Source organism: Pteropus vampyrus, unplaced genomic scaffold, assembly GCF_000151845.1.
Source record: "Pteropus vampyrus isolate Shadow unplaced genomic scaffold, Pvam_2.0 Scaffold11, whole genome shotgun sequence".
In the NCBI taxonomy this organism is placed as follows: Eukaryota; Metazoa; Chordata; class Mammalia; order Chiroptera; family Pteropodidae; genus Pteropus; species Pteropus vampyrus.
Window position 1 is genome coordinate 18,623,028 of NW_011888792.1, and position 9,509 is coordinate 18,632,536.

General features: G+C 39.3%; 1 long non-coding RNA gene across 1 annotated transcript in view; it reads left to right on the plus strand.

Annotated features, from left to right (window-relative positions):
* The window catches only part of LOC111731846, a 21,066-nt gene extending 12,952 nt beyond the window's left edge, over nucleotides 1-8,114 (plus strand). Inside the window, exons 2-3 of the long non-coding RNA XR_002777349.1 lie at nucleotides 5,186-5,345; nucleotides 7,249-8,114. This is a non-coding gene — a long non-coding RNA (uncharacterized LOC111731846). The remainder of the gene's footprint in view (nucleotides 1-5,185; nucleotides 5,346-7,248) is intronic.
* Nucleotides 8,115-9,509: the final 1,395 nt, after the last annotated feature.

Genomic DNA, 9,509 nt, shown 5'->3' on the forward strand with positions numbered 1-9,509 from the left:
CAGAATGCCCTGCTCTGCTGCTGGCCAGTTCCTCTTTTTTATTTGGTTCCATTTTTGCTCTTCAGTTTTAACAAGGCAGTAAGTACAAAAGGTTTCAGAATGTAGAGCTAGCTTTATTCTTTGCTGTGAAGTGAGAGCCTACTAGGAGTTTGGGTGTTCCCTTTTCACTCTGATACAGACACTCTGAGTGCATTAGCTGAATAGACCTTCTTAAAAATATCAAGGCTTATTAGGATGACGCATTGAAGAGAGATGGATGAATGTATTGAGCATTGTGTTCCAGGTAAAATGAAACAGAAGTCCTGCTGTTTGTCATATGATACTGCCAGTGATTGTTCTGAAAGGACAGTTACAGGGCACAGGGCAGTGCATTCAATCTCAAATGATCCAAATTTTCCCAAATATACAGGGGCCAAAATATATACAAAAGATAATTGACAGTCAATGCTTTCTGCTTGCATGCCATTTTGTGAGGGAATGAATATATTTAAAAGAAATCTATAACCTCAGAAAGCGGGGTTTCAAATGCCTTGGGGCAGTGGTCCCCAAGCTAAGAGTCATGAACAGGCAGAAACAGTGAAAGCTGGTTTAATGTCTCCAAAACAAAGATATGAACATAAAGCACTGCATTTCTGAACATAGGACACTCACTTTGTAGTAAGCTGCTCGCCAACAGCACTATCCCAGGACGTCCCTGGCATCTTGTGCTTAGGGAATGAAAATAAATCGGCAGCAATAGTTTAACCTCATGGGAAACTACTGGACTGCTCTGTGTGAAACAGAAATTTCACCCCAGTTTGTGTCTCCCCACTGAGCTCACTGAGAGAAATGTCATATGAATCCCTGAAAATAAAAAGAGCATCAGGAATGCAAGCTCTCCATACTCAGTAAGAAATCCTGTTGACTTAAAATCCTCTTTCCCAGCTTTTAGAGGAGATCTGAGAAGTCCCAGGGTTGACTGTGTGTGAAATCTAACTTGATCCTTTCCCCCTCTGAGGAGAAAAGCATTGAAGGGGAGATAAATATCAAAAACACCTTACCTGGCGGATAGGGTGGGCTGCTTTGTCCATCGCTTCAAGCCACCTGAAAGACAGTAAAATGAGAAGTGCTCTTCTTGGGGGGCCTCTGTCCTTCAGACAGAGCAGGCCTGAGGCTCAGAGGGATTTCACTGTTCTAAATTCCTGGTTGAAGGGCAACACGTTCTTACAAAATTGGTATTACTATGTAGCAGCATCCCTCTCCCGCCAGGCATATTTAAAATAAATTATTTTTTATTTTTTTCCTTTACTATAGTTTAATTAGCACCTAAGAGGAAACTCATGCACTTTTTATATTTAGCAAGGTATGTGAATTTGTTAACACCAGCGAGGCCGATAACAACTAGTGTCTTAACTGTAAGGCACTGGCTATTAAAATACGTAAAGACTGGTAAAGAGTCACTGTTTCGAGCCCCCTCCCCAAGTGTATTCTGGACACAGTGGCCACCTTTAGTGCACTCTTTAGAACCTCTGCTTGATAAATTGAATTTTCTTAGTCCTATCTCCTTAGCCATGTATCAGCCTATCCACCTCACCCCAGCTTGCCAATCCTTTCAGATTTTCTTTTAAACTCCATAAATTCCAATCAAACCGTACTGCTTGCTCTTCTCCCAGATGCTTGATTTATTCCCTCTGCCTTCTTCTGTTCCATTTCTTCTTTTGTATGCTTATCCTATCCTGAACCACACTCTTCATAACTCCCTCCTCCCCATAGCCAGAGACCTCTCCGTACCCTCAATTTCTATGCCACTTAAGCTTTTCCTATAGCACTTCTTAATTTCTATTTTTGCATTAAAATGTTGGAATAAATGCTCTATATTCTTGGTTCAGGGCTTTTCTAAAGTCAAGAACTTGTGCTCAATCTTACTAATAGTCTGTAGAGAACTTAAAACAGTATCTGGACATAATAGCTATCCAAAGAAATATTTTGCCCATGAAGTAAAATACAACCAAGTCACTATCATCAGATTTCCCTGCTTGTCCTTTAAAGCAACATGCATTTGTTACACAATGTTCCACAAATAGGGACTGGATATTGTTTGCCTAAGAGGTTTCAGACCTAGGGCTTTCTTTAAAATTGGAGCTGAGTCCAAATTCTCTTTAAGAGTTATGCCCTTGACACTAAACACTGTTGACCCCTTACCTGTTTGTCATTGTCACCTTCACCACTACTTTATCCCACCCCTCACCCTAAATTAACAGTATTTAAATGACAGTTTTCACTTGACTCACTGGATTGACCAGTGATCTCCATTCCCTCAGGGTGATACACTGAACAATGATCAAAAGTCACTGAATGCCCTGAGTCAGTAGGTTACCTTCTAGAATGCCTGCACAAGTCTACCCTCCAGCTGGGTTGAAATCTTACAAAATGTCAGCTGGAGTCATTCTCCACAAAGCTACATTGTTATCATTTATTTTGTTCACCTCACTGTAGAGTATGAAGGTAAGTTGTAACCCTACTAAATTATTTTGAAACCTGGCACTATCCATCCAATTAGCTTAAAATATATAAATTTGGTAATTCTGGGGGAAGCTAGATATGAACCATGGCAGTGTTGAATTTTGTTTTAGAAAATGTGGAGATCTAAAATACATGAGTTAGGATAAAATGCTTCTGTTCTTTAGAAATTCTGTTAGGAAAAAACTGGGAGAATAATGAAGAACCAAACTTCTCATACCTAAGAAACTGACTATTGATTGCCGTTATAAATTTGCTATTCCTTACCCTACTTCCAGTCCCAAGAATATATAAGACTGCTGTTGAAGAAGTGTTTCCCCAGCCAAAGTGAAACTGATAAGAAAAAAGATTAGTGAATTACCTTTTCATTTCTTGGTTTGAGGTTGCACAGAGGCAAAAAGTTCTATTTCCAGACTGAGGCACACAGTTAAACACAAATGGTTTTCCCAAACTGCTATCAATGCCAACTTCTGCACCTTCCAATTTTATCATCTCTAGAGGCAAGCATTTTCCTTCATCCTGTAATTGACACAAGGAAGAGGTTCAGCATGGGCACTGCAACTAAGCAGACAAGGGAGAAAATGAGAGAGGAAAGGAGAATTAAAGTTATTTTTGGGGATCAATTGCTTATTCTGAAATAAAAATAAAACCCAATTGAATATTTGTAGATTATGTTCTCTATGATACATTCCATGATACTTCGAATTTCCAGCTATGATATTTTCCCACATCCCTTTGAATAGCTTCTATTAATATGCATTATATTTATGTCAACTTAGGAAGGTATCATTAATTTTTAATGTTCATTTTTCCTATAAGAAAAAGGAAATTGATATTACAAAATATGTGTGGTTGGTAGTGACATGAGATCTCTAGTTAGTGTTTATAGTTAGTATGCATTTCATGCTTATTCTGTCAGGATCTCTTATAAAAACTTTACATATATTAACTGATTTATCTTCACAAATAAATTAGTTCCTTTTATCATCTCTATTTTACAGATGAGGAAACTGCAGCATAGAATAAAGACCACTTTTCTTTAAATGACTGTAGTTTAAAATATCGTGGTATGTATATAAGGCTAAACCATGACAGATATTTTGTTATTTCTATTTATTTTACTGTTATATCTCAGAACATCCTGTCTATTATTTACGTCTTTGTTAAAAACAGCTATATTGAGGTATAATTTACATACCATGAAGTCACTCACGTACATGTATAATGCAGTAATTTAAAACAAATTTATGGAGTTGTAAAACCTTTGCCTCAATGTAGTTTTAGAACTTTTCCGTCATCCTTTAAATTTTCTTTGAGTCATTTTGTGTTCAATTGCTATCCTTACCCCTCCAATCATAGGCAGTCACAGATCTCTTTTCTGTCTCTATAAATTTGCCATTTCTAGACAATTTATATAAGTAAAATCATATACTATATGGTCTTTTGTGACTAGCTTCTTGCACTTAGCGTAATGTTTTCAAAGTTTCATTCATGCTGTAGCACTTATTACTACTTCGTTCCTTATTATTGCTGAGCTATATTCTATTATATGGATATGCCTCATTTAGTCTATCCATTCACAAGTTGATGGAGATTTTTCTTTCCAGCTTTGGTCTATTTTGAATAATGCTGCTGTGAACATTGGTGCACAGGTCTTTGTGTAGACATATGTTTTCATTTTCTTTGGTGGATTGCTAAGAGTGAAATTGCTGGGCCATATGGTAAGTTTATCTTTAACTTTATAAGAAACCACAAAACTGTTTTCCAAAGTGACTGTACCGTTTTACATTCTCATCAGCATTATGAATGTCCCAGATTCTCTACACCCTCACCTAAATTCTGTATTGCTCATCATTTTGATAATAGCCATCCTACTGGGCATGTAGTGGTAACTGCTAGTAGTTTTAATTTGCATATTTTTCTAATGACTGATGATGTGGAACCCCATCTAGAGCAGAGATTCTTAACCAATTTTAGAAAATGACTTCCGTTGAAATGCTGATGAAAACTAGAGATCCTCTCCCCCAAAATACATAAATGTATATATGTGCATGTAGACACATATATGTACGTGTATATGTACTTACATATGCTAAAACGTTTCTTGCAACTCATAGGGGAGTGGATACAAAAATATTCTTTGTCTCAAAGTAACATCTCATAGTCGTATGGCACTTTATTTTTTGAAACATTTTCATGGACTCTGTCTTTTTAAATCACAATTATTCTATAAAGTAGAAAGCTACTGTTATCCCCAGTTTTTAGAGGAAAAAACCGAGTTTCAGTGGGATGTCCCAAGATTGCATAGACAGAGATAGAATGTAAGCAATGGTCTGTTGGCTTTGTCTTCCACATTACTTCTCTCACATATCTGCCTTCTTTGGCCACTGTAGTTTGAGAAACTGCTGGCTTTTACAGTTAGCACTTGAAGGCTGCAGTATTCAATAGTTTAGAAGACATAGTATTTCCTGAAGCCATCAGTTTTCCTGGAATAGAGACAGAGATCTGAAATTTTGATCTGTTTTAGTAAATATTAGAAAGGTAGCACATCTTCTAATAATTGTATATGGGCAATACTCTGACATTAGAAACCAAAAAAAAAAAAAAATGTTTTCATTTGCTTTAATAAGGATAAAGACTTTGCATGCCTATAAATAGTGACTAATTATTTATACCATTTTCCTAGGAGCATCTTAAACTAAGAAAAAAAGATCAAAAAACAAAACAAAGCAAAAAAAGCCTGGAGAAGCATAAATAAAGCCCGGAGATAATACTCTCTTCTGCTCATTTGCTAAGAACAAATTCTCACTGGGTCTGCTTTCCTTTAGGCCCATTACATAGAGAAGGTAATATAATATATTGATTTCTCAGAATCAGCCCTATTAGGTCACTCTGGAACTACAATGTTCTCCCACATCCTTTGCTGTTGGAGAAGGCAAAGGAGTACATTCATGGCATATGATAGACAACAAAGAATCGTACCTGAAGTCACCTATGAGGCTCTTTTGCCTCTGCTCAAGTTGTAGATGTGTGAGAAGAATGAATGATTGGTGAATGGACTAGATTAACCAACGATCTCTCATGGTCCAGATTCTGTTTTCCCTAATCTCAGCGGCTGCCTCATTATCCGTGATTATGAGCCTGCTGTGGCCCTGAAAGCAGCTGCACTAAACACCGTGGGCACAGAGCCTGTGAAGGAGGTGTGGGTGCTCTTGCAACTATGCCTACTCTCCTTACTCTTTTCTCTCATTTCACCAGTCCGAGCACCCTTAAACTCCACTTTTGTGGAGATACAGAGGTTGGAAAAAATTCGCTGTTCAGTCTAATCTTAATGCTGCTTGGACTGTGGTTCTAAATTCCCCAAATCAAATATTTTCAAGAGATAAAAGACAACTGAAATCTTTTTTCTATCTTACAGCTATGCCCTTGGGGTTTTCAACTCTTCCTTTAAGTGAAACTCAATCTTTCAGTTTGGCAATAATTCTTAAGTGAGTTGAGTTCTGTTTGATTCCTTCCCCCTGGTTCTGCCAAAAGTCTCACTCATCATTGTTGGTACTGGAAACAATGATAATTTAAGACTCTGGTTTCCCCACCACTTTATATTCTCCTTTTCCAAGGCATGAAAAGGCTCTAGCTCCATTTTTCTGTTCCTGAGCCAAATCAGAGATCCAGCTGTTTCATGTGTGCAGGACTGATTAAAAGAGCAGGGATGCCGAAGGGATTTTCCAAGGAATTGTTCAGGGAGGTGCAGAAGCTATCTGCCGAAAGTAAAGGAACTTGGGCTATTTATGCCAGACAGCCCAGGATGATGTTGATATAGTCTGTCACGGAAATAGGATTTTATAGCAGTAATCTCAAAGGTCAGATGGCTCAGCAAAAGAAAATAGTAAACAATAATAATGACAAAAAGGCAACTCGGAGTGAATCCACTCCCCAATTAAATTATTTCTATAAAGAAAAATACAGACAAGGACATTTGTGTCTGACTTCAACTTGGGCTCTCTGGTAAAACAAATTACCTGCAGATGCTTTTGCGTTATTGGCTTTGGTCAAAATTTTGGTTTGAACATGCTAGAAATTTTTTTTTATAATTGTTGTTGCTAGGACTCTTTGTCTAAGAAAAGAGAAAAGGCTGGGACACTATACTAACATGTTTCATTTTATCTGAAGGCACAGTCATGAAAATCCACAAACTAAGGAGGAGGAAAAAGACATCTTTAGCCACGAAAAATAGCTAATTCTCAGTGGGGAAACCAGAGCCAAGATAAATTTAGAGGGAAAAAAAAGCATGTCCTAAAGCAACACACCACATGAAAGGGCGCATGAAATATACATCTAGAGTGCTATATTTAAAGCTAGCAGGTTGGAGCAAAATTGAAGGATGAGAGTCTCTTGGAGCCTTATTAATGATACTGAGAACTCTTTATCTCTAGGCAGCAGTACCCCATCCCCGCTGGCGACAGACAGCCATCACTCCTCGATAGCCATGAGATGATGGCCTCTGTACATGTCCTAGCTGATAGGATCAGGAAAGCAGCAAAGCCTGAAAGGGCAAGAAGGAGGGAAAGATACAACAGGACTTTCTCACTGTGCTGACTTTGCTAGTTTTGTCCTGTGATTAAATAGAAATCTTGACTCTAGAGACTGTGAGCCCCTCACTACACCAATCATTATTATTACACACATACGTGTGTCTGTGTAGGCATGTACTTGTTTATTTATTGATGTTTTCTTTTTTTTCCCTTCCAGGTGGGCAAGAAAGGATGGATGAGAACAGAAAGTAAAGTGAGCATGCAAGTCAGACGTTTGTTTGTGGGTGGTTCTGAATTCCCTGTCACAGCTTTGTGAATTTAACATTTCTCTTTTTGCTTTCATCAAGAAATTGAGATGACAATTTTATTGCCCCGAAAATTATAATATTCAATCTCTAGTCTGAACATACCGCTCTTTCCCTGCATTCATCACGCTACCTGGCTGCCACTGTGACATCAGCAGAGGTAACTGGCTGCAAACTTGGATTTTGTGCTTTTCTTTTCAGTTAGCCCGGAGTGGAGAAACATTTTTTTCAGGAGTGATAAATACATGCTGGCAGCACAATGTTGTTTCCTGGCACCAGGGAGACTCCGAGCTCCAGGAAACACGGGAGGCTTTAGGGGCTGAAGGAGTTCATCTGCACAGACAGGCTTCCTGCTGGAAAATCGGCCAAGTGGAGAGACGCTAACGATGGGGGTGTATGGGCTGCCCAGGCTCTACAGCTTTGAAGAGACACTTCTGGCCTCAGTGACATGTCTCATTTGTCACCATTTTCCTTGGCTCCTAAACTATCCCTTAGAGTACAACAACTACCAACCACCCAGTACTTGCATTACAACAGAAAGACTGTGAAGCAGTAAATCTGAGTCATAGTCATGACCTTGTTCAAAACTGTCAAAAGGTTACCAAGTTAACTATAAAATCAAGACATTCTAGATCTTAAGCTCTGTAATTGAATGTTTGTCCTACGAGGTTTCCCTCTGAACTCAGTGTATTGTTGGCTTGTTGGTAGATTCTAGAGCCAGAGGAGCTAGGTTTGAATAAACACTGCACCACGTATGAGGTCCCTAATGTAACCTTAACTTCTCTGTGCCTCAGTTCATTTATCTATAAAATAGGGTTGTTCTCAGGATTGAATTAAGATGGATGTAAAGTGTTCAGAACACCGTCTGGCACTTTGTATGTGATATGTACATGTTAAATTTCATTATTATGTAGAAATTTGATAAAGTGAAGAGTTAAAGCCTAGAAAATTAATTAACCAAGAAGCTTTAATATAGGTGTGAGGTTAACCTTATTTAAAGTAAGTTCCTATATCTGTCTCTTTTGTTTCCACTCCAAGCATTATAGGCTGAGTGAACAAGGGGAAAGATTTAATTTCTCAAAATCTCAGTATTCTCATTTGTAAAACGGGAGTAAACAGCTTCCTTTGGGAGGATGAGATGAGCTCATCTATGTAGCATATTTGACACATAGCTGTTCAATGAAGGTTCTCTCTTTCCCACATCTTGGGTCCACTTTCAGTTTAAGTGCAAATGAAGCATCACTACAATATCCCTAGGACTCAGGGAAGCTATGAGAAAAGCTCCTGCCCCAGAACCAGTGATGGATATTACTGGGAGAAGGGCTGGGTTGGAGTGGGGTAGGGCTGAGATGGAGGGAGAAGGCAGGAGGAAGGGAGGCGGTGACTTCATCGTCACATCTTGGAAAGGAGTTGTGATGATCTGCGTGGTTGGCTCCCATGCCTGGATTTTTGTCTTTCAGGTGACAGAGCTCATTCGATGCTTTCTTTACCTTACTCAGAGATTCAGTACTTGCCTCTGGTTGGCCTGAGAGTCTCTCTCTACAGCCCACAAGTGGAGGCTGGCTGCTGCCGAGAGCTAGGCACTTACTACTGGCTCTCCCTCCCTCTGTGCTCACATCCTAAGAGGCTGCTTTTGGATCTTTGCCGTTCTGGGTTTTAAAGGATTTCTGTCTCCCTCCCTGCCGTCCACCGGTGCTTAGTGGGTGCATCTGTATCTTCTGCCAGAGGTTGTGCTAGACCCTGAGGCCCTCCGTGGCTTTAGCCTTAGGCTGATTCCCTGGTCTGCTGCCTGACAGCATTCCTCAGCCCCTTTTCTGGTCATGTTCTTAGATTCTTACTCGTGGTCTTTTGTTGGCCCATCTGTCCCTCTCTGACCCTCACTAGGAAGGAGATAACCTAGTTCTCTTGAAAGGGAGTGTTTTGTTCTCGGTGGATTCAGAAGTTTATCTATACACATGATGGCCTACTCAGCACCTCTGAGGAGAGTAAAAGTAGCTCTCTTTTTCTAATCTCTTTGTAGATCTCCCACTTTTTTTCCTTTTGAAAAATTGGGGTGTGTTATGGACTGAAGTTTTGTCCCCTAATTCATATGTTGAAATCCTAACACTCAATGTGACAGTATTAGGAGGAAGAGCCTATGAGAGGTGATTAGGTCATGAGGGTGGAGCCCTCA